We start from the raw sequence: 22611 nt of genomic DNA on the forward strand, positions 1-22611 counted from the left end.
TTACACGCAAGCATCATATGGAGAATATTGACAACATGGAAAATAATGCATGTCCGAAGCTAGGTGATCATGGCATGGCATATTAGAGAAATGATGCAAAGGGATCATATCAATATCATCACAAGAAAAACAAATGCCAATAACCATGGGCTTGTCATCTATACCATATGTGCAAATTGGGTTTATTTTAATGGGATATGCATAGTTACTATGATGAGATTGCAAATAAGACATATTTTTTATTTCATGCATAGCATATGACAAGTCAGGCAGGATTGTCAAACGTGATGTGACCGAGAGAATTATCACAAGAAATCATATGCAACATGGCGTCACAACTAATAAAATCCACATGAGAATCATCACACTCATCATAAATGGGCAATAAATCATCACATGAGGAAGTCACACTAGCATGAAGCACGGTATAGGTGGATCGACATCATGCAAGCAATCAATATCAAGAATGTACACTAGTGGGATAAGAGCATCACCTTCCCCTATGTTACCTTCTCATTCCACTCATGTGGTGTAGGTGAGGTGGCAAGGACCAACTCGTGGTCATCATCATCCTGATGGAACCATGTGGGGGGTGTATCATAGTCCACCATGGCCATCGGCTTATCAAAAGGAAGGACGAAGTCGTCGAGGGTCGGCGCGTCATCATATATGGGACCTAGCACCAAATGAGAAGACACAATAGGGTAAGTCGTTAGAAATCAAAATGGCCTCAAATGCCCTATCAACTACATCACTCTCTCAATGTAGTGGTGGCTCACTCACTCCCTCAAGGTAGGTGCACTCAATGTCACATATGGTGGAGTCACTCAAATCAATCAAGTGGTGGTGGTGGCTCTCCTCACATGGGAATTGGGGCAACTCATCATATATGGGGCTAGTGGTGAAGTCACTCTCACTCTCAACATAGGTGCACAAGTCTCTCAATTCATCACCATGCTCGTCCTTGGTCAAAGGGAAAATCCCATCCTCAACCATCTCATCGTCGTGGTCGTGCATGAAGACCGAAGATGGAACATCATCACTCTCGCCTCCAAAGATGGAATCATCATCCTTGCTCGCCACCATGTCGCTCGCCTCCAAATCTTGGTCCTTGAGTTGCTTTATAGTCATACTCATCACCACACCGTCTTCAAAAAGAGTCATAGTAGACTCGGTATCGTTAATACCACAAAGAGGGTTGGTGGTGAAGTCAAACTTGGGAACGTCATCTTGGAACTTGTCGGGCTTCGACATCTCGGTGCTACTAGCCTCATGCTCGCCATCTTGGAGCATGATCGTCACGAAGTGTGCTTGGGGTCGAGTAGTGTAACACCCTGGATTTTGCCCTTTTCTTTTTTTCCTTTGATTTTCTTGGATTTCTTGATTTGATTTGTTTTTCCGTGGCTATGTGGTTCTGAAACTAGGGAAGATTAGGTCTTCCTAGGTTTTATAGTGGCTTGCCCTCCTCGTCATCCCAAGATCATGTCATTTTCATCCTTGATCAAATCCAATATTCTTTTTCTAGGGAATATTCCTTTTCTGTTAAAGGAATAACCCTTTAAACCCTAGGTTGTGAAGCAACCTATATTTTTGTCACTCCCAAAATTCCCAAATAATTCTCATAAATTGTTTGGGTCATATCTTCCACAAATATGTCAAAATCTTTCCTTGGCATCATCAAAGATAATGCACAAATATTCCATTTCTGATTTTGCCCTAAGTGGTGGTTTGAGAAGGAAGTGTCATTTATCTTTGCTCAATTGACCCCAAATTTTTTTTGACTTCTTTTCCGGTCCATCTCATTGCCACATGCCAAAATTCAACTGAATTTGCCTAGTAAATATTCCTTGGCAAATTTTCAAAGTTCCTGCCTGAGGGAAGTCATTGTGAAGGAAGTACAAGCTAGGTATATCCAAATGAGTTGAAATTTTGAAAGGTCATTCATATGATCAAATCATGACTCTCCACCAAATATGAGCTCATGTAACCCTTCCATGTGAGCCCAGCTCCAAATCTTAGTTTCTGGTCAGATTTTCAGTTTATATTGCTTCATTTAAGCTAAAACATTTCCAGGGCATTCTCCTATCCATATCAACTCCCTCCACCAAGTTTTGGCCCATTTCATCTAGCCAATTGCCCTGTGAAACGTTTCCAAGTTTCTGGTCAGAATAAAGCATTGTGAAGCAAGTGCTAGTTTGGTTCATCCAAATGGCCTGAAACTTTTTGGGCATCTTCATATCTTCAAATCATTGGGCCATGCCCAATTCCAGCGCAACTTGCATCTTCATGTGAGGGCATCATCTAAATCTCTAATTCTGGCCATTATGCTGCATTCTACAGCAAGTACCCTCTAAACCTCACCTCTTAAGCTCATTTTTGTAATCAGCATCACCTTAGTGGTTGATCATGTTGTGCCAAAGCCCCGAGTCATTGCACCGTTCTAGCTCTCACGTTTCATATCAAACACCTTGCTGCAAAAATGTTTTGGCTCCTCCTCCAAATCTCTTCTTTGCCCCTGGACCGATTTCTTGCTTCAGTTTGACTGAGGACAGCAAGGTCTATCTACTAGACATGGTCGGTCCAGCCAAAATGAGCCAGTTGCTCCATTGCCCATGGTGATCACGCTTGCGTCATGCCTAATTGCGTGCTCTGGCTCGTTCCGGCCATTGTTCCTGTCGTGTCCCTCATCGTCTCGACCTCAAACCTTGTCCTGGCGGTAGCCCGTGCTCGTCTGCATCAGCCTGCGTCGCTGCCCCTCCCTTAATCGTGGTGGTGTGGTCTTCGTCGCCGCGTTCGGGCCACAAGAGGCTCCTGTCCTCCATTAGGGAGCAGCCCGAGCTCACCCATGAGCTCTAAGGCTTCCCCGCGGCCTATATAAGGCGTGCCCAACTCCTCCCGCACCTCACCAGCCTCTCCTTTGCCCTCCTCGACCACCGGAGTCCTCAGCCCCCTCCTCTTTTCGCCGGAGTTCATCTCGGCCATCGTCGGTATTCTCTGCTCCGGCCACCTCTGGCCTCCTCTCCCCCTCCAACCACATCCACTGAGTTCCTCCCCCTCCCGCGAGTCGCTCCACCCCCTCAACCTCACCGGAGACCCCCTGCATCGTCGCCAACAACCACAACCGGCCGCCTCTGCCTCCCCTCGGTCCTCCTCCGCCCCCGCATCCTCCTCTCCTCCCCGGAGCCAGCCAACCCCCTAGACGGACATGCCACGCCACCCCGCACCCGCCGGTGGCCTCGGCCGGGTGGGAGACGGTCGGAGCCGCCCAGGCCCCTCGCCGGCGTCGCCCCTCCCCTGCTCCTCCTCTGTCTTGATCGGGACAGAGGGAGGAGGAAGAAGACGAGGCCCGTGCTCCCCTCCTAACCCTGGGCCCCGCAGGTCAGCCTCTGGGCGTTGACTTGGCCCCGGGCCTGCATGGATTTAAGTGGAAACGTATTTCGGTAAGTACGTTTTCTTTTAACGAAAGCGTACTCTCGTTCTGCTTCGGGGTGAAACACATTTTCTTTGCTCTGGAAGCGTATTCTCATCTACTACGACTCTAAATGCGTTTTCCTTCTCAGAAAACGTATTTGGCCCGAAGGCGCTTTCAGTTTTCCTCCCAGGGACTTGTTTGTATTAGTTTTTATTACAGATTAGTCCCTGATCTTCATCACCTCATAACTCCGCAACCGTAACTCCGATCGAGGTGAAACCAATGCTCACTTCTTCGTCTCGTCGAGCTCTTGCCGTTGGGTACATTTTCACTATGTGGTACCATAGTCAAAATGATCATTTTTCCCTTGCTTCTAATCAGCCCCCTCCGAGAGAGAACCGTCCGGCGTTTCGTTCCGCAGCTTCACCACACTTCGTCCGGGAGTCTCCGTCACCCCTAGGCAAGCCACAACAGCCACTTGCATGATAGCCATGGTTTCTACTTGAAAATTTAATAAAAGTTTGCCCGCTATCTGTCTGCTTGTTTGCTACTGTTGTCGTTGTTTCGGTTATGCTCGTGGTTTGATGTTCACCTTCATGCTATGTTCCGATGCATCTTGTTATTTTGTACTACTTGCTCGTATTATTGTCACATGTTATGCTCGATAGTAGTAGTTCATGCTGGTAGTAGTGGTGTTCTTTATGATGCATGTTTACCGTCTGTTATCAAGTACCGTTGCTATGCATGTTACTTTGCATCCAGTTGGTTATATGCTTACTTGGTAGTATTCTAGTTAATTTCTTGCATGGTATTTATTTATGATGCTAGTGGTCATGCTATGCTCATGTGTAGTGTTATGATCATGCTCGTCAGTATGCCATGCTCACTTGGATATATGTTTCATTGTTGTTATGCTCGATGATTTATTATGGTTGCACATCCATGCCCATGTTGGTATCATGCTTATGCATTGTAGTTGCATCACGTGATTTTAATATGGCTCAGCTTATTGCATTCAAGTTAACCAGATAATAATGAACTTGAACAACTGTTGGCTGAGTCATGGTGCCACCAAATCGAGCTGACCAGTGCAACCACATTTGCCTTTTATGGGAAGGACCTAACTGGGTCTATTGTCATGCCTCTCGCTAGTGCCTCCAACGAGGGATGGTTATGGGCACGCACTACCCTGATCAGGTAGGCGGACATGAACCTTGTGTGCCCGTTGTTTGTTGTTATGGTACCTGGTCCCCGTTTGGGACCATTTAAGTTTTGCCACGACGGTGGCCGTTGATGCCTTTGGTAGGCACAGGGCCACCCATGACTTATCCGAGAGGGGAGTTGGTCGGGTTTGCCGGGAGAGTGTCATGGCAGTAGATCAGTTTTGTCAGAACGCCGTTGGTCCACATGTATGGGAGTGCGAGGCCATGGGTTCCGTGGTGTGGGTACAGTGTGCTAACCTCTGCAGAGTGTGTGTTAAATCTATCGATAGCCGCGCCCGTGGATATGCGCCCAGTTCGTAGTCGGTCACACTATGAGCCAACAATAATAATAACTTGATTAATAATAACCCCAGTTCGATGATGAGAAAGAGCTTGGTTGTGATCGAGAGAGGATCATGAAGGTATCATGGATACGGATGTTGGTAAGTTGATGCATGAGATGGTTACAAGGTAACCGCCGAACAAGAGTAAGTTGCTGAATGATATTGGTTTACCTGTTGCATGTAGTATCATCATGTTCTTATGCTCATGCCATGCTAATGTTATTCTAGCTGTATCATGTTCAGTTGTGCATGCCATGTATCATGTTCATGATTTCTTTAACCTGCTAATGCCATGATGTTGTTTGCCTTGACTACTTTTGGTTATTGTGAGCTTGCAAGTGCATTCAATGTACTGACCTGGCGTGTCATCCCAATTTGCAGGTCGTGTCTTGTTTGCTTTCTTGTGTGGTCTGGTTCCTGTGTTCACGAGCTAGGATAAACGTTCCAGCCAGAGTCCCTACGGCTTGGAGTCCATCATCATTGTTCGTTGTTCTGCTGCTAGTAGAGGTTCCGCTGCCTCGAGTTGTTATGCTGCTTGCATAGAGCAACTGTGGTTGGTGTAGTGTCGCCGTGTCGGTGTTATTCATTGTAATCCGGAGACCTTGTATTCATATTCGTGTTGTAATAGAGAGCTTGTTTGTTCTATGCTAAGCAGTGCCGTATTCCAGAAGACTTCACCTCGATCTCTGGGCTGGAATATGGGGCGTTCCGGTTTCTTTGAGCCGGGGTGCCACAGGCTTGGTATCAGAGCAGGTCTAGCTGTAGAGCGTCCTAGTCCGCTGGAACGTTAGAAAACGTAGTATAGGGTCTGGTTGTTGCCCTTGCTTGCTGCATTTGGTTGTTGCATTTGTTTGCTGCATATAATTTTATTTGGTTACCCCTAACCCATGTTTCGTGCATAGATGGCGGTCAGTTCCATGAGTTCAATGCCATCCCCAGGGCTCCCGGTGTTGTTCCTATTGCGTTCAGTCCCACTCCTGCACCTCCCAGCTTTGCCGCCCTCCTAGGCAATATGTGGCGTAGCATTTATCCGCATGGAGATCCACCTCATTATCAAGTATTCCTGTTTCCTGCTGGAGGAAGAATCCTGGAGTATGTTGCTCATGTTCATCTGCCAGCCCCGATTCCTGTTGGTAAGCACACATATAGTTTCCACGGTGGTTACGGTGCTACTCCTGAACGTGCCATTCAGCTTGCCGCAATGGCAGCAATCACTGGTCTTCATCGTCAAGAGAGCATGGTGCAAGAGAACCGTGCTTATCAATACTATCCCACCATTGTCCAGAATCCTAAGCGGATCAAGTTCCCCTCTGTCAACCCTTAAGATGACCCGGCTATCCTCGCCATGTCCCGTGCCCCACACCCGCACGACCACCTCCCACCGCGTCGCCACCTCCCTGTGCTGTCGGACCACCTCCCTGCCCGCGCCGCCGCACCACCTTCCTCCCCCGCGCCGCCTAGCCGCCATCTTCGCCCGCGCCGCCGCCCCACCTACTTCCCCCGCGCCGCCGCGGCGCCATCCCGACGACCTCCTACTACGTCGTCGCGCGGTGGCTCCTGCCGCCGGATCTGGGACCCGCCATCACCTACCTCCCACCCCGCGTCGGCTCCTTCCTGCGACGCCGCCGGCCATGTGCCCACGCCTTCGCCAGCGGCCTGGTCCCGCCCAAGCCCGCCTCTACTTCCTCCCTGACTTGGCCAGACCCCATCCTCTTCCCCAGATCTGGCAATAGACGGGGCGACGCCGATGTTCACGGTGGCCGCCGGCCCAAGAAGCTCGAGATGGATCCAGCGGCGCCCAGTCGCCCAGTTGCCGACCCCGGTCAACCATGGAGCCTTGCGAGTCGGATCCAGCGGATTTGGTTCTTCCGCGCGCCGCCACTTGGTCCCTGAGCGCCCACAGGAGATGACTCCGGCGCTCCGCCAACCGACAAGCGAGGAGGGCGACGACACGAGCTCCTCCTCTGGCGAGGATCCCAGCAACTACCCAGCCGCCCCATGGCACTTGTCCTGGCAAGGACGAGGGTCGAGGACGCCTAGATGCGGGCTGCTGCCAGCGTCCTAGTTCCCTGGTGCAGTCCAGCATCCCCGATGAGCTCCCTTCACCAACGCCCCCTCTCTGCAGTTGGGATCGAGCACAGGTGCAGCTTCTCATCGTCAATGCGGTCCCCTCTGGCCTCGCCCGCACTTCTGATTGGAGCTTGTTGAGGTTGACTCAGCAAAAAGTATGGATAAAGCAAAAAAATAATGTTGTATTTGGGTGAATGCAGTTTTTCAATTGTCTGAGAAAATTGTGCAGTACGGTTGAATGTCGCGTTGCATTTTCTGTTCTTGATTGAGGTTCAGTTTACTTATTTTTGCAGGAAGAAAATTGTGTAATTTGGTTGGATGTGTTGCATTTTTTTGCAGGTCCTAGCCGTGGAGTTTAGACAAGGAGCCTCCCTCCCTGTAGTTCGTTTCGATTAGTTCAGACGTGCTTTCTAAAATATCATTTGTAAAAAATATTATGAGGTTCACTTTTATCTGCAGTTCCTTCAGTTTTGGCCGTCGGTTTTATCTGCAATGAGATCTTGGCAGATCAATTCAGAGCAGTTTTGGGTGCTGTTGATGCAGTGCGGTGTGTCTATTTGCGTAGTTCGGCTCTTTTCTTGGGGATGTTATTCTAGTGAACCTCTTTTTTTCCTAAAAATTAATGACTACATTAGCCTCGACCATTCAGTGCATACACGTTTGTAATAAAAAAGTTAAGTAAACGACAAAAGTAGTTCACTCCATTTGTGTAGCACCTCATTACCCCTTTGTATGAAGTGCAATTTGTTTCGTGTGTTTCAAAAACTAGTCGATTACATCAAAACACGTGCAGTGCGTTTGGTCCTCCGATGTGGATCACTTTTGAGAGTGATGCTTTTCACTTGCGCCCAACATTGTTGTTTCATTTTTTTAAAATGAAACAACAAGATAGCAATGAGGTTCACTTCGACATATGTTGTGGTTCATTTGCCCATGTCTTTGCAGTCCACTCTCATTCATAAAAATTGTTGAAAAAAAGACAACAAAATCTCACAAAAAGCTCGGGTGAGGAAGTTTACATCTCACAAAAAAATTTCGTGAAGTTCACTGGATCATCTGATGCAGTGCGGTTTCAAGTGTGTTGTGGATTAGTTTCAAGTGTTTTGTGGTTCAGTTATGCCCGATGTGAAGCACACTTCACTTTGCTTGTTTGGGAAAAAATCGTCTGAGAAAAGAAACCATGAAGTTCACTTGATCGTCTGATGAAGTGCACACGTCGATTTTAGTGCTTGTTTGGGAAAAAATTGTCTGAGAAAAGAAACCATGAAGTTCACTTGACCGTCTAATGCAGTGCGGTTTTTAGTCTGAAGCAGTGCGTTCTTCTGTCTGATGAAGTGCAAATCGCCTGAGAAAAGAAACCAAGAAGTTCACTTGACCGTATGATGTAGTGCGGTTTTCAGTCTAAAAGCAGTGTGGTTTTCTGTTTGATGCGGTACATATGGCGATTTGGTGTCGCGAAAAAACAGAGTCTTCGCATTTCGTTAAAATCAAAATTTCTCTTAAACCGCAAGGAATCGGAGAGAGTGTTCTACATGGAAAAGTTGCGTCTCATCGATATCTTTCCAACGGCGTATAATTTGAATTATTTCGACAAGTGGTTTGTAAAAGTTTCACAAAAAACGGCCGCTGCCTCTCATCGTCAGCCGCACGATTTTCAAAATTAGCTAAAAACCGTAAGGAATCTCAAAACCATTTAAACATATGAAAGTTGTGCCTCGTCCGTAGCTTTCAACGCCGTATCACGCGTCTCGTTTCGACAAACGGTTCAAAAACTGGAGCGAAAACAATACGAAAATTGCAAAAAATTCGAGAAAACAGAATTCCGTGATTTACTAAATTTAAAACTGCTCTTAAACCGTAACGAATTAGAGAAAATAATATGTATGAAAAAGATGCGCCTCGACGATATGTTTCCAACGGTGTATCATTTGCTTCATTCCGACAAGGGATTTAGAAAAAATCGCGAAAATATGCTCGCTGCCACTCGTCGTTTGCCGCACCATTTTTGAAACTACTCTTAAACCGCGAGGAATCTCGAAAAATGTTCAGCATGGCAAAGTTGAGCCTAATCCATAGCTTTCCAAAGATATATTATACGCCTCGTTCCGATAAATGGTTAAAAAACTAGAGCGAATACAGTACCGGAAAAACACTGCGTGTAGTTTTTTCCGACACGAAGTTCACTAGTCTTTATTGCAGTGCCCTTGCTACAGAAAGTGCAGTGCTCTCGTGTTGAGCATGCAGTGCAGAAGTGTTATCAGAATAACTATTCTGCTAATATTAGCAGAATAGACCGGCTGTATATATATATATATATATATATATATATATATATATATATATATATAGTAATACTATTCATCACCCAGGTTGCAGAATAAGTTATTCTTCGTCCGAGGTAATCTTACGATCGCTTCATAAATAAATTACATTTGAAATACAAATAGTACATTTATATTGATTCACTACGTAAAATTTGGTATAAAAAAACAAAAATAAAAAGGTTATAAGACCAGAAATATCGCATTTTATGTATGTTTTTACGTTCGTAACTTTACGTAACATCAAATATTTTTTACGGCAAGTATATATTTTCTTACGCTTTCTTTTTACGTATGAAATAAGAAAAAATTTACGAAACGTAAAAATACGGTGCATTGATGTCAAAATAGAGAGGGGGTGAAGAATAACTATTCCTCACCCAGGGTGACGAATAGCGCGACCCTATATATAGTAATATATATATATATATATATATATATATATATATATATATATATACTATTTGGTTCACAAAGAAAAACAGTCCAGTCCTTCTCCACAATTTATCAGCAAAGCGTACAAGACACGATTCCCTGGTCTGCATCAGTAAGGTATGCATGATTTCTGTGCAAGATATTCAATCCTCTTCAGTAAGATACTGCAAAAGCTTCTCGCATAAGGTACCGAGTCTTCCCCAGCAAGTCTTTAAGGGGGGGGGGGGGGGGAAGCTTATGAGGTACGGTACCCAGGCTTACTCAGCAAGATATCCGCCGAAAGCTTCGAGCACAAGCCATCCAGTCCTCCTCAGCATGGTATTCCGATGGCTCACACGCAAGCTGCCCAGTCTTCTTCAGTACGGCACTGGTACAAGAAACTAAACAATGAATTGTCAGCGTATGGCGGTGTTTTCCAAGTGTCAGATCTGCAACGGTTGGGTCAGAAACAAGAATCAGTCAGAACAAAGGTATGTCTCGGGAATCAGATATTTGTTCATACAATGAGTATGCTGTCAAGTTCATGCAAGTCCCTGGCACAAGGAAGAATTCATGGTACACATCCGACAACCTCACTAGACATGCAAGTGGAGGAAACCAGTGGGGAATACAAGAATCAACAAGTCTTGAAGAAAGACAACATGACACACCATCTTGGCAGTAATTATGAAGATCAGCCCCGCACATACGACAAGGTGATGTAATTAATCCTGTTACTGTCTGGCATACTCAACAACAATATTGAGATCTATATAAGCACACGTGAACCAGGTAAATATATTGAGACTGGAGACATGAACAAGACCAAGGTATAATTGCAAGATATTGCACATGACAGTACTCAGGGCCGCGAAAATAGTCAAGGATATATAAGGCCCCACTCTTTCAGTTAAAGATCCAGATGAAGAAAATAATAAGAAGGAGCAAGACCGACAATACAGTAAGGAACTCGTATCAAGGCAACTAGCTTAGTCCCCGGTATGCTCAGAACTGTCAGCATTGAATACCCGAGTCTGTCAAGTCCGACCCAAGGATAGCTCAATATATTGACCTCAGTAACTGTGCTAAAGTATCGCGCAACCTACTATCCTCATGAGTATACCGGCAAAATGAAGAATCAGTGTGAGAGCACATACTTTGAGGATTGTTATTTCTCGCATATGGGAAGCAATTACAGAATAGCCTGCCGTGAATGGGATTCTTTGCCAAGATCACCGCCAGTCAAGTCTGCAAATGTTATCATCAGGAGATGGTGCATTTTCCTATTAGTCGCGTCAAGCGACAGTCAAACCTTTCGTACAAATTGGACACTCAAGGCTGTGAAGCCAGTCAAGATAAGTCAGAAACTCCTGCAAGGTGTCAGAACCCATTGGAAGAAAAGGTATGATCCAGAACACTGTCCTGAACCCAGAAGGCATGCATATGTTCGAGGAACCCGATGCCTAGATAGAAGAGATTCTTTGTTCCACGGGAAGATGTGTTCCCCAACTCTGTGGAATATTCTCGGTACTCGATACAAGAATAACATCTCCAGCAAGGATCAATATCGAGAAGGACACGTATGTCAAATGATCTTTTGGACCCCAGCTCAGCCAGCAAATATGAAGGAAAGATTTGAGTCAGTATGAACAGGAACATATGAGGTAAGTCCTGTCAGAATGTCAGATACGGTGAAACAAACCACCCCAGATCAAGGTAGTCCGTCAGATCCAATTCAGTGGGAACATTACATGAGAGAAAATAGGAGAAACCAGAGTTGGAAACAGTTTCTTCAAGTCGGAATAATTATTTATCCCTAAGCAACCAAATCTCAAGGACGAGATTTCTTTAAGGGGGGAAGGTTTGTAACACCCTGGATTTTGCCCTTTTCTTTTTTTCCTTTGATTTTCTTGGATTTCTTTATTTGATTTGTTTTTCCGTGGCTATGTGGTTCTAAAACTTGGGAAGATCAGGTCTTCCTAGGTTTTATAGTGGCTCGCCCTTCTCATCATCATCCCAAGATCATGTCATTTTCATCCTTGACCTAGTCCAATATTCTTTTTCTAGGGAATATTCCTTTTCTGTTAAAGGAATAACCCTTTAAACCCTAGGCTGTGAAGCAACCTATATTTTTATCACCCCCAAAATTCCCAAATAATTCTCATAAATTGTTTGGGTCATATCTTCCACAAATATGTCAAAGTCTTTCCTTGGCATCAGCAAAGATAATTCACAAATATTCCATTTCTGATTCTGCCCGAAGTGGTGGTTTGAGAAGGAAGTGTCATTTATCTTTGCTCAATTGGTCCCAAATTTTTTTGACATCTTTTCCTGTCCATATCATTGCCACAACCAAAATTCAACTGAATTTGCCTAGTAAATATTCCTGAGCAAATTTTCAAAGTTCCCGTCTTAGGGAAGTCATTGTGAAGGAAGTACTAGCAAAGCATATCCAAATGAGTTGAAATTTGGCAAGGTCCTTCATATGATCAAATCATGACTCTCCACCAAACATGAGCTCATGTAACCCTTCCATGTGAGCCCAGTTCCAAATCTTAGTTTCTAGTCAGATTTTTAGTTTGTGAAGCAACTATATTTTATATTGCTTCATTTAAGCTAAAAAAAATTCCAGGGCATTCTCCTATCCATATCAACTCCCTCCACTACGTTTTGGCTCATTTCATCTATCCAATTGCCCTATGCAATTTTTCCAAGTTTCTGGTCAGAATAAAGCATTGTGAAGCAAGTGCTAGTTCGGTTCATCCAAATGGCCTGAAACTTTTTGGGCATCTTCATATCTTTAAATCATTGGGTCATGCCCAATTTCAGCTCAAATTGCGTCTTCATGTGAGTGCATCATCCAAATCTCTAATTCTGGCCATTATGGTGCATTCTACAGCAAGTACCCTCTAAACCTCTCCTCTTAAGCTCATTTTTGGTAATCAGCATCACCTTAGTGGTTGATCGAACTGTGCCAAAGCCCCGAGTCATTGCACTGTCCTAGCTCTCACAATTCACATCAAACACCTTGCCGCCAAAATGTTTTGGCTCCTCCTCCAAATCTCTTCTTTGCCTCTGGACCGATTTCTTGCTTCATTTTAACTGAGGACATCAAGGTCTATCTACTAGACATGGTCGGTCCGGCCAAAACGAGCCATTTGCTCCACTGCCCGTGGTGATCATGCTTGCGTCATGCCTAATTGCGTGCTCTGGCTCATTCCAGCCACTGTTCCCGTCGTCTCCCTCGTCTTCTCGACCACAAACCTTGTCCTGGAGGTAGCCCGTGCTCGTCTGCATTAGCCTGCGTCGCTACCCCTCCCTGAATCACTGTGGTGTGGTCGCCGTCGGCGCGTCCCTGCCATAAGAGGCTCATGTCCTCCATTAGAGAGCAGCCCGAGCTCGCCCGTGAGCTCTAGAGGCTTCCCCGGGGCCTATATAAGGCATGCCCAACTCCTCCCGCACCTCACCAACCTCTCCTTAGCCCTCCTCGACCACCGGAGTCCTCGGCCCCCTCTTCTTTTCGCTGGAGTTCGTCTCGGCCATCGCCGGTCTTCTCTGCTCCGGCCACCTCAGGCCTCCTCTCCACCTCCAACCACGTGCACTGAGTTCCTCTCCATCCCGCGAGTCGCCCCACCCCCTCAACCTCGCCGCCAACAACCACCATCAGCCGCCTCCGCCTCCCCTCGGTCCTCCTCCGCCCCGCGTCCTCCTCTCCTCCCCAGAGCCGGCCGACCCCCTGGATGGACGCGCCGCGTCGCACCCACCGGTGGCCTCGGCCGGGCGGGAGATGGCCGGAGCTGCCCGGGCCCCTCGCCGGCGTCGCCCCTCCCTTGCTCCTCCTCTGTCTCGATCGGGCAGAGGGAGGAGGAGGAAGACGAGGCCCGTGCCCCCCTCCTGCCCCTGGGCCCTGCAGGTCAGCCTCTGTGCGTTGAATTGGCCCCAGGCCCACATGGATTTAAGTGGAAAAGTATTTCAGTAAGTACCTTTTCTTTTAACAAAAGTGTAACCTCGTTCTGCTTCGAGGTGAAATATGTTTTCTTTGCTCTAAAAGCGTATTCTCGTCTACTATGACTCTAAATGCGTTTTCCTTTTTCAGAAAATGTATTTGGCCGGAAGGCGCTTTCAGTTTTCCTCCCAGGGACTTGTTTGTAGTAGTTTTTATTACAGATTAGTCCCTGAGCTTCATCACCTCATAACTCCGCAACCGTAACGCCGATCAAGGTGAAACCAACGCTCATTTCATTGTCTCGTCGAGCTCTTGCTGTTGGGAACATTATCACTAGGTGGTCCCACAGTAAAAATGACCATCTTGCCCTTGCTTCTAATCAGCCCCCTCCGAGAGAGAACTGTCCGGCGTTCCGTTCCGCGGCTTCACCGCACTTCGTCCCGGAGTCTTTGTCACCCCCAGGCAAGCCACAACAGCCACTTGCATGATAGCCATGCAGTAGCCATGGTTTCTACTTGAATATTTAATAAAAGTTTGCCCGCTATCTGTGTGCTTGTTTGCTATTGTCGTCGTTGTTTCGGTTATGCTCGTGGTTTCATGTTCACCTGCATGCTATGTTCCGATGCATCTTGTTATTTTTTACTACTTGCTCGTATTATTGTCACATGTTATGCTCGATAGTAGTAGTTCATGCTGGTAGCAGTGGTGTTCTTTCTGATGCATGTTTACCGTCTGTTATCAAGTACCGTTGCTATGCGTGTTACTTCGCATCCAGTTGGTTATATGCTTACTTGGTAGTATTCTGGTTAAGTTCTTGCATGCTATTTAGTTATGATGCTAGTAGTCATGCTATGCTCAGGTGTAGTGTTATGATCATGCTTGTCAGTATGCCATGCTCAATTGGATATATGTTTCATTGTTGTTATGCTCGATGATTTATTATGGTTGCACATCCATGCTCATGTTGGTATCATGCTCATGCATTGTAGTTGCATCACGTGATTTTAATATGGCTCAGCTTATTGCATTCAAGTTTAACCCGATAATAATGAACTTGAACAACTGTTGGTTGAGTCATGGTGCAACCAAATTGAGCTGACCAGTGCAACCACATTTGCCTTTTATGGGAAGGACCTAACTGGGTCTATTGTCATGCCTCTAGCCGGTGCCTCCAACGAGGGAAGGTTATGGGCGCGCGCTACCTTGATCTGGTAGGCAGACATGAACCATGTGTGCCTGTTGTTTGTTGTTATGGTACCTGGTCCCCGTTTGGGACCGTTTAAGTTTTGCCACGATAGTGGCCGTTGATGCCTTTGGTAGGCACAGGGCCACCCATGACTTATCCCAGAGGGGAGTTGGTCGGAGTGGCCGGGAGCGTCTCATGGCGGTAGATCGTTTTTGTCAAAACGCCGTTGGTCCACACGTATGGGAGTGCGAGGCCATGGGTTCCGTGGTGTGGGTACAGTGTGCTAACCTCTGCAGAGTGTGTGTTAAATCTATCGCTAGCCGCGCCCGCAGATATGGGCCCAGTTCGTAGTCGGTCACACTATGAGCCAACAATAATAGGAACTTGCTTAATAATAACCCCGGTTGGATGATGAGAAAGAGCTTGGTTGTGATCGAGAGAGGATCACGAAGGTATCATGGATACCGATGTTGGTAAGTTGATGCATGAGATGGTTACAAGGTAACCACCGAACAAGAGTAAGTTGGTGAATGATATTGGTTTACCTGTTGCATGTATCATCATGTTCTTATGCTCATGCCATGCTAATGTTATTCTAGCCATATCATGTTCAGTTGTGCATGCCATGTACCATGTTCATGATTTCTTTAACCTACTAATGCCATACTGTTGTTTGCCTTGACTGCGTTTGGTTATTGTGATCTTGCAAGTACATTCAATGTACTGACCTGGCGTGTCATGCCAGTTTGCAGGTCTTTCCTGGTTTGCTTGCTTGTTTGGTGTGGTTCCTATGTTCGCGAGCTAGGATAAATGTTCCAGCCAGAGTCCCTGCGACTTGGAGTCCATCATCATTGTTCATTGTTCCGCTGCCAGTAGAGGTTCCGCTGCCTCGGGTTGTTATGCTGCTTGCATAGAGCAACTGTGGTTGGCGTAGTGTCGCCATTTCGGTGTTATTCATTGTAATCCGGAGACCTTGTATTCATATTCGTGTTGTAATAGAGAGCTGGTTTGTTCTATGCTAAGCAGTGCCGTATTCCAGAAGACTTCACCTTGATCTCTGGGCTGGAGTACGGGGCGTTCCCGTTTCTCTGATCCGGGGTGCCACAAGTAGACTTGGCCTTCTTGAGTTCTTGATCTTCCTTAAGAGCACCAAGGTACATGTCGTCGAGGGACTCATAGTTGTCGGTGAAGAGTGTCTTGGCGATGTTGTTGTTCAATCCCATCGTGAAGTAAAACTTCATCTAAATGGGGTCATCTACATCGGCTCATCGCAAGGCTTTCTTCATCTCCATGAAGTACTCTTCGAGATACTTGGATCTTTGTATGGTGTTCTCCAATTGGCGAAGTAGATGTTCCGTGTAGGTGGAAGACACAAATTCTTGTTGCATCGCATTCTTAATCTTGGACCAACTCATGTTGAAGCCCTTCGAAGCCGTGTGAAGCCACCATGTCGATGCGTAGTCGTGGAAGGTAGTTGTGGCACACTTCACTTGATCTTCTGAGGGGACTTGATGTAGCTTGAGGTAGGTGTCCATGTTGTGCTCCCACTCGAGATACTCCTCGGGGTCTCAAGTCCCATAGAGAGGAATCTCGTGGTCGGTGTTGAGGTCGTAGTAGCTCGTGGAAGTCGCAGACTTGAGCTTGGGGAGGTTCTCTTGAGCTTAATCATGAGGTGCTTGTCAGCGAAGATGCCGCATGTACAAAGGCGAAGATGCCTTGAAGTCTGATACGTCTCCATTGTATCTACAATTTTTATTGGTTCCATGCTATTATATTATCCATCTTGGATGTTTTATATGCATTAATATGCTATTTTATATCATTTTTTGGGACTAACCTATTAACCTAGTGCCCAGTGCTAGTTGCTGTTTTTTCCTTTTTTTTCTTCTACGGAAAATCAATACCAAATGGAGTCCAAATGGAACGAAACTTTTTGAGGATTATTCTTGGTCCAGAAGACAACAACGAAGCTTCGGGAGGAGACCACAGGAGCCATGAGAGGGCCATAATCCCTAGAGGCGCGCCCTAGGGGGGCGCCCCCAGGCTTGTGAGCCCCTCGGGACTCCCCTAACCCTAATTCTAGCTTCATAAATACCCAAATATTCCCCGTACACCAGGGGGCACACCAAAAATAATTTTCCGCCGCCGCAAGCTTCTATTCCCGTGAGATCCCATCTTGGGGCCTTTTCTGGCACTCTGTCGGAGGAGCATTCGATCACGGAGGGCCTCTACACCAACCTTGCTGCCCTACCGATCATGTGTGAGTAGTTTACCATAGACCTACAGGTCCATAGCTAGTAGCTAGATGGCTTCTTCTCTCTCTTTGATCTTTGATACAATGTTCTCCTCGATGTTCTTGGAGATCTATTCGATGTAATCTTCTTTTGCGGTGTGTTTGTTGAGATCCGATGAATTGTGGGTTTATGATCAGATTATCGATGAATATTATTTGAGTCTTCTCTGAATTCTTTTATGCATGATTAAGATAGATTTGTATTTCTCTCCGATCTATTGATTTGGTTTGGCCAACTAGATTGATTTTCTTGCAACGGGAGAGGTGCTTTGTGATGGGTTCAATCTTGCGGTGTCCTCACCCAGTGACAGTAGGGGTAGCGAGGCACATATTTGTATTGTTGCTATTAGGGATAAATAGATGGGTTTTTACCATATTGATTGGATCTATCCCTCTACATCATGTCATCTTGCTTAAGGCGTTACTCTGTTCTTGTCAACTGAATACAGTAGATGCATGCTGGATAGCGGTCGATGTGTGGACTAATAGTAGTAGACGCGGGCAAGAGTCGGTCTACTTGTCATGGACGTGATGCCTATATTCATGATCATTGCCTTAGTTATTGTCATAACTATGCGCTTTTCTATCAATTGCTCAACAGTAATTTTTTTACCCATCGCATGTTTCTTTCAAGAGAGAAGCGTCTAGTGAAACCTATGGCCCCCGGGTCTATTTTTATCATATTATATTCAGATCTATAAAACCAAAAACCCCAAAATACCATGCTGCAATTTATTTATATTTATTTTATTTTACACTTTCACTTATCTTTTATATCAATCTCTATCAGATCTCACCCTTGCTAGTGACTGATTGACAACCCCTTTTTTGCATTGTGTGCAAGTGTTTGTTAGTTTGTGCAGGTGCATCTATTGGAGACATGTGTATTCGTTCTTGTTGATGCTCAAAAGTGGCACAATCATTGGAAGTCACCATGGGACGGCTCTCTTCGAGAAGATCAAGATGGATACAAAGATAGTCCAAAATGGAGCTCGGATGCAAGAAGTATGACAATTTCAGATATGCCTACACTAGTAGAAAACAGGGCTTTGGTCACAGGGCAATATTCACATTAGTCCCGGTTCAGTCACGAACCGGGACTAATGTGAGCATTGGTCCCGGTTCGTGCGGCTAAGGCATTAGTCCCGGTTCACCTGGGCCCTTTAGTCCTGGTTGGTGCCACGAACCGGGACTAAAGAGTGCGATGCCCATTAGTATCGGTTGGTGGCACCAACCGGGACTAAAGGTTGGACCTTTAGTCCCGGTTGGTGCCACCAACCGGTACTAATGGGCTTTGAGGCATTAGTACCGGTTCATGGCACGAACCACTACTAAAGGTCCCATTTTCAAACTCTACCCCCCCCCCCCCCCCCCGTGGACCGCCTTTTCAGTTTTCATAAAAACAAAAGAAAATGATGGAAATGTCAAAAAAAAAGTTTCCCATGTGATATGTGGTCTAGTTGTTGGGAAAATTTACAAATATGAATTTCGACTTTATTTGCAAAATCTCTCTGGAATTTGTAAAATGGGCATAACTTTTGCATACGAACTCGGATTTAAAATTTTTTTATATGAAAAATCATCTACTCGAAAAGTTACGGGGCTTTCAAGATCTAGAGGCAAAAAAATTCAAAAAATTTCAAACTTACTAGTGGGAAACTTACTAGTAACAGAAAAAATATAGTTTCAAATTTTATATTTGGAAAAAATGTGGTCAAATCTGGTCAAACTGTGGTCAAACAATGGTCAAACTAATTATTCTAGAATATTAGTGTTACTAAATAATTATTTCAGTTTTTTTGAATTTTGGTCAAATCTGGTCAAACTATGGTCAAACTATGGTCAAACTATGGTCAAACAATGGTCAAACTAATTATTCAAGAAATATTAGTGTTACTAAATAATTATTGTTTTTTAAAACAATAGTTTCAAACTCAAAAAGTGAAATGTGTCACTTCATGCTCAAGCTAAATTCCAGAGGGTTAATAGGATTGACATCTTACTAGTGTCAGGAAAACAACAAGTGCAGACTTGGAAACGAGGGAGAATAGAACCCAGAAGTTAAGCGTGCTCAGGCTGGGGGAGTGGGAGGATGGGTGACCGTTCGGGAAGTTAGATGATTTGGAATGATGAGGGGTGATTAGAGATTAGAGGATAAATTGAGCAGTGATGAGCGGTGGTGATTAGAGATTAGAGGTTAAAAAAATTCAGAAATTTGAAAATAAAAAAAAATCATAAAATTTCCTTTAGTCCCGGTTGGTGGGGTGGAGCTCCACGTGGCCGCGGCCTTTAGTCCCGGTTCATGTAAGAACCGGGACTAAAGGGGGGAGGCATTAGTAACGACCCTTTAGTCCCGGTTCAAAAACCGGGACTAAAGGCCCTTACCAACCGGGCCAAAAGCCCCTTTTTCTACTAGTGATGTGTGGACATCAGATTATGAAATGGCATGAAATGTAATTAAGATCACCTTGGATGGATGAAAATTCATCATGAAAGTTGTTCGTCTCGTCGAAACGGATGATTTTGATATACAAATCGTCCTCATCCTAGGTCGTATGCAAAAGTTGTAGCCAAAATAGTGCAATGCTGCATAAACTATGGAGATGGCCGAACGTCCAAAACCATCTGTTGCTACCGGACTGTCCGGAAATTAGGACCGACTGTCCGGTCAGGCTCGCCGAAATCATCCAAACCTTCTGTTATGACCGGATAGTCCGTTACGGACTTCCGGACAGTCTGGTCCGGATCGAAACTGCAGTTTTTTTACGAATCTGACCGGTAAAGGGCGATTCGGCCTTGAGGTTAAATTTGGTAAGATTTGGACGTGATTTGGAGTCCTTTTTCTTGTACGGGAAGTCCAACCGCCTCATAAATAGATGAGAGATGACAGCCGATTGAACAACAAACAATCAAACAAATCCATCTACCACTTTTACCTTTACTTTTATCTCTCCCCCTTGTTCTTCTTCTTCCTTGTTCTTCTTCGTTCTTCTTGTTGCAGGGTGGCGAACCTAGAGGCCCTAGGGGCGATCAAGTCGACCTAGGGCAGCCCATAGATGTCGCGCGCCCTGACGGTGTCCCTCCCGGGCGCGTGGGGTTTCGGGTCAACAAAAGCGCCCGATGGATTGCTTGCGCACCCCACTTTCGGCCGCGTCTCCTTCGACGTGAGTTGCGGTGCATCACCCCCGACATCGAGGATACACGATGACGTGTTCATGTGCTAACACACTTTTTAGCGAATCCGCTGGGAACGAAGCTTTGAACGGTCTCCAGCATGTTCTTGCTACGAAGAGATCGTCATCAAGTCACTGCAATCTTCAAAGGTAATACGAATACCAAATTCCCCTTTGTAGATGCAAATAATACACATGTTGTTGCTAGATCGCCTAATGAGCATAATGTATCGGCTAGCCCTAGTTTTATCAATCATGCATCTAATTATGTGCAAGGGCCGATGCAAAATAATATTCATGCTTCAAATTCGTATAATTTTAGCAACGTACAACATATGTATCCTAACTCTCATGCATCGGCAACCCCATAAATATATATGCCGATGAACAACATGATGAGTTCGGTTAATCAAATTGAGACACCCCATGTAGGAACTTCCAATTGTATGCAACAGTGTTTCAACTTTTTATTCATCGACAAATAACTTGTAGTATGTTAATCCAAACGTGACGGTGGATAAGGGAATTGGCCATGCCACTACTAGTTATTCGGCCAATTACCCTCAAACATCATATGCTACACCTCATGCTACTAATTTTTTGGCACCATACGCAACTGTTGATGTCCATAATTTGGCTCCGCACCTTCATGGTCATGGCCGAATAAGTGAAACTTCTACAGGAGCACAAATGCCTTCACCTACTACTATGGCATATCATGTCCCCCCTACACAATTACATAATTTCGGCAACATATCATTGCCGCAAGAGTCTAAAAGCATCGGGGGGCAACCATATCCAGACTGGGTAATTGAGAACAAGCTTACATTCTCTTGGGATTTATGCAACTCCATCCGACAGGAACTAATAGAAGGCGGGAAGCATCATGATTTTGCTGCTGTAAAAGCTAGAGTTGTGCAAATGATCTATTCGCTCAGTGTTGTACCATTCAGTGTACCCCCTAAACAATTGGAAAGTTTTGGCACCTCTTTGCTGGAAGAGTCTCAAAGTATTGGGGGGCAATCTCATGAGGAGTGGATGAAAATTGAGAAGAAAGGTTTAAAGCTCACCAAGCTGAGATGTGGGCTAAAACTAGACAAGAGCGAGAAGCCTTGGAAATTCAAAAAGATAAAAGTATTGATCCGGGTAACAAAGAAAATTGGATTATTAAAAAAGCCGAATCAAATAGTATGTGTACCAAATCTATTGAATAAAAAGAGGATGCCAAGGCATTGGAGAGTCATTAAAAAGTGGAGCAAAGTACTATTCAAGTGATACAACCATCACGCACTCCTAGCGTGTATGAAGAGGTATGTCTAGCAAGTGATTTACCTAGTTTCAGATTTGGTCACAACTTTATTGTTGATGCATCTATTAGGAAAAATCTTATAAGTAATTTTGGAAGACCGATGATGAAGGGCAATTTACTTGTTAGCAATAAAATTTTTACTAAGCATATCAGTCAATATATTGTACCATTCAAAGAGACCGATAGTGACTTATTACTACAGCCAAAGCTTTTACCATTGCTTTATTTAAAGTTCATATCTAATTGGGTAGATTTGCTTGCTTCATACTTGGCTCACGCATGGTCTCAATTGAGACATGTGTGTTCTAACTACTTTGATTTCAGAAATTTAAAGCCAAGATTACACTCTGTTGAGAAAACCGATAATAGTATAATATCCTTTTCAAATACATCAGACATAGAGTGCAAAACACAATGCATAGCCGAATGGGGTAATGCAAAATCTAAACTATTCGTTTGCTTAACACCAAAGTTGTTCTCACAACAAGATTGGCTAGAGGATAAATTTTTTACCTTCAATTCAAGCATGTGTGATCAAATATTTGATTTGTTGCTGAAAAATAATTACATAAGAATTCTTGATCACCATGTCAAGGCATCAATTCAAGGACGAAAGTATTGTAGGTTACATCAATCATTCAATCATAATTTTGAGGATTGCAATATGTTTCGTCAAATAGTAAAATTGGCCATTCATAAAGGACGATTGAAATTTGTTGAGACACCAAGAGATGACCAGTCTATTCCCATTGGTCCTGATGGAAAAAAGTTTTTGCATCGGTTGCTTCAAGTTTGTAAAATCCCAAAATTCTAAATTTTGGAATTTTATATTAAATAAATAATTATGATTTCTTGTTTGATAGATGTATGCTTGATTGTTTGGTTGAAAGTGAGTGGAATTTGAAACTTAAAAAAAATCAAATGAGAGGGAATAAAAGGAC

This window comes from Aegilops tauschii, chromosome 1 (genome assembly GCF_002575655.3).
Source record: "Aegilops tauschii subsp. strangulata cultivar AL8/78 chromosome 1, Aet v6.0, whole genome shotgun sequence".
NCBI classification, from domain to species: domain Eukaryota; kingdom Viridiplantae; phylum Streptophyta; class Magnoliopsida; order Poales; family Poaceae; genus Aegilops; species Aegilops tauschii.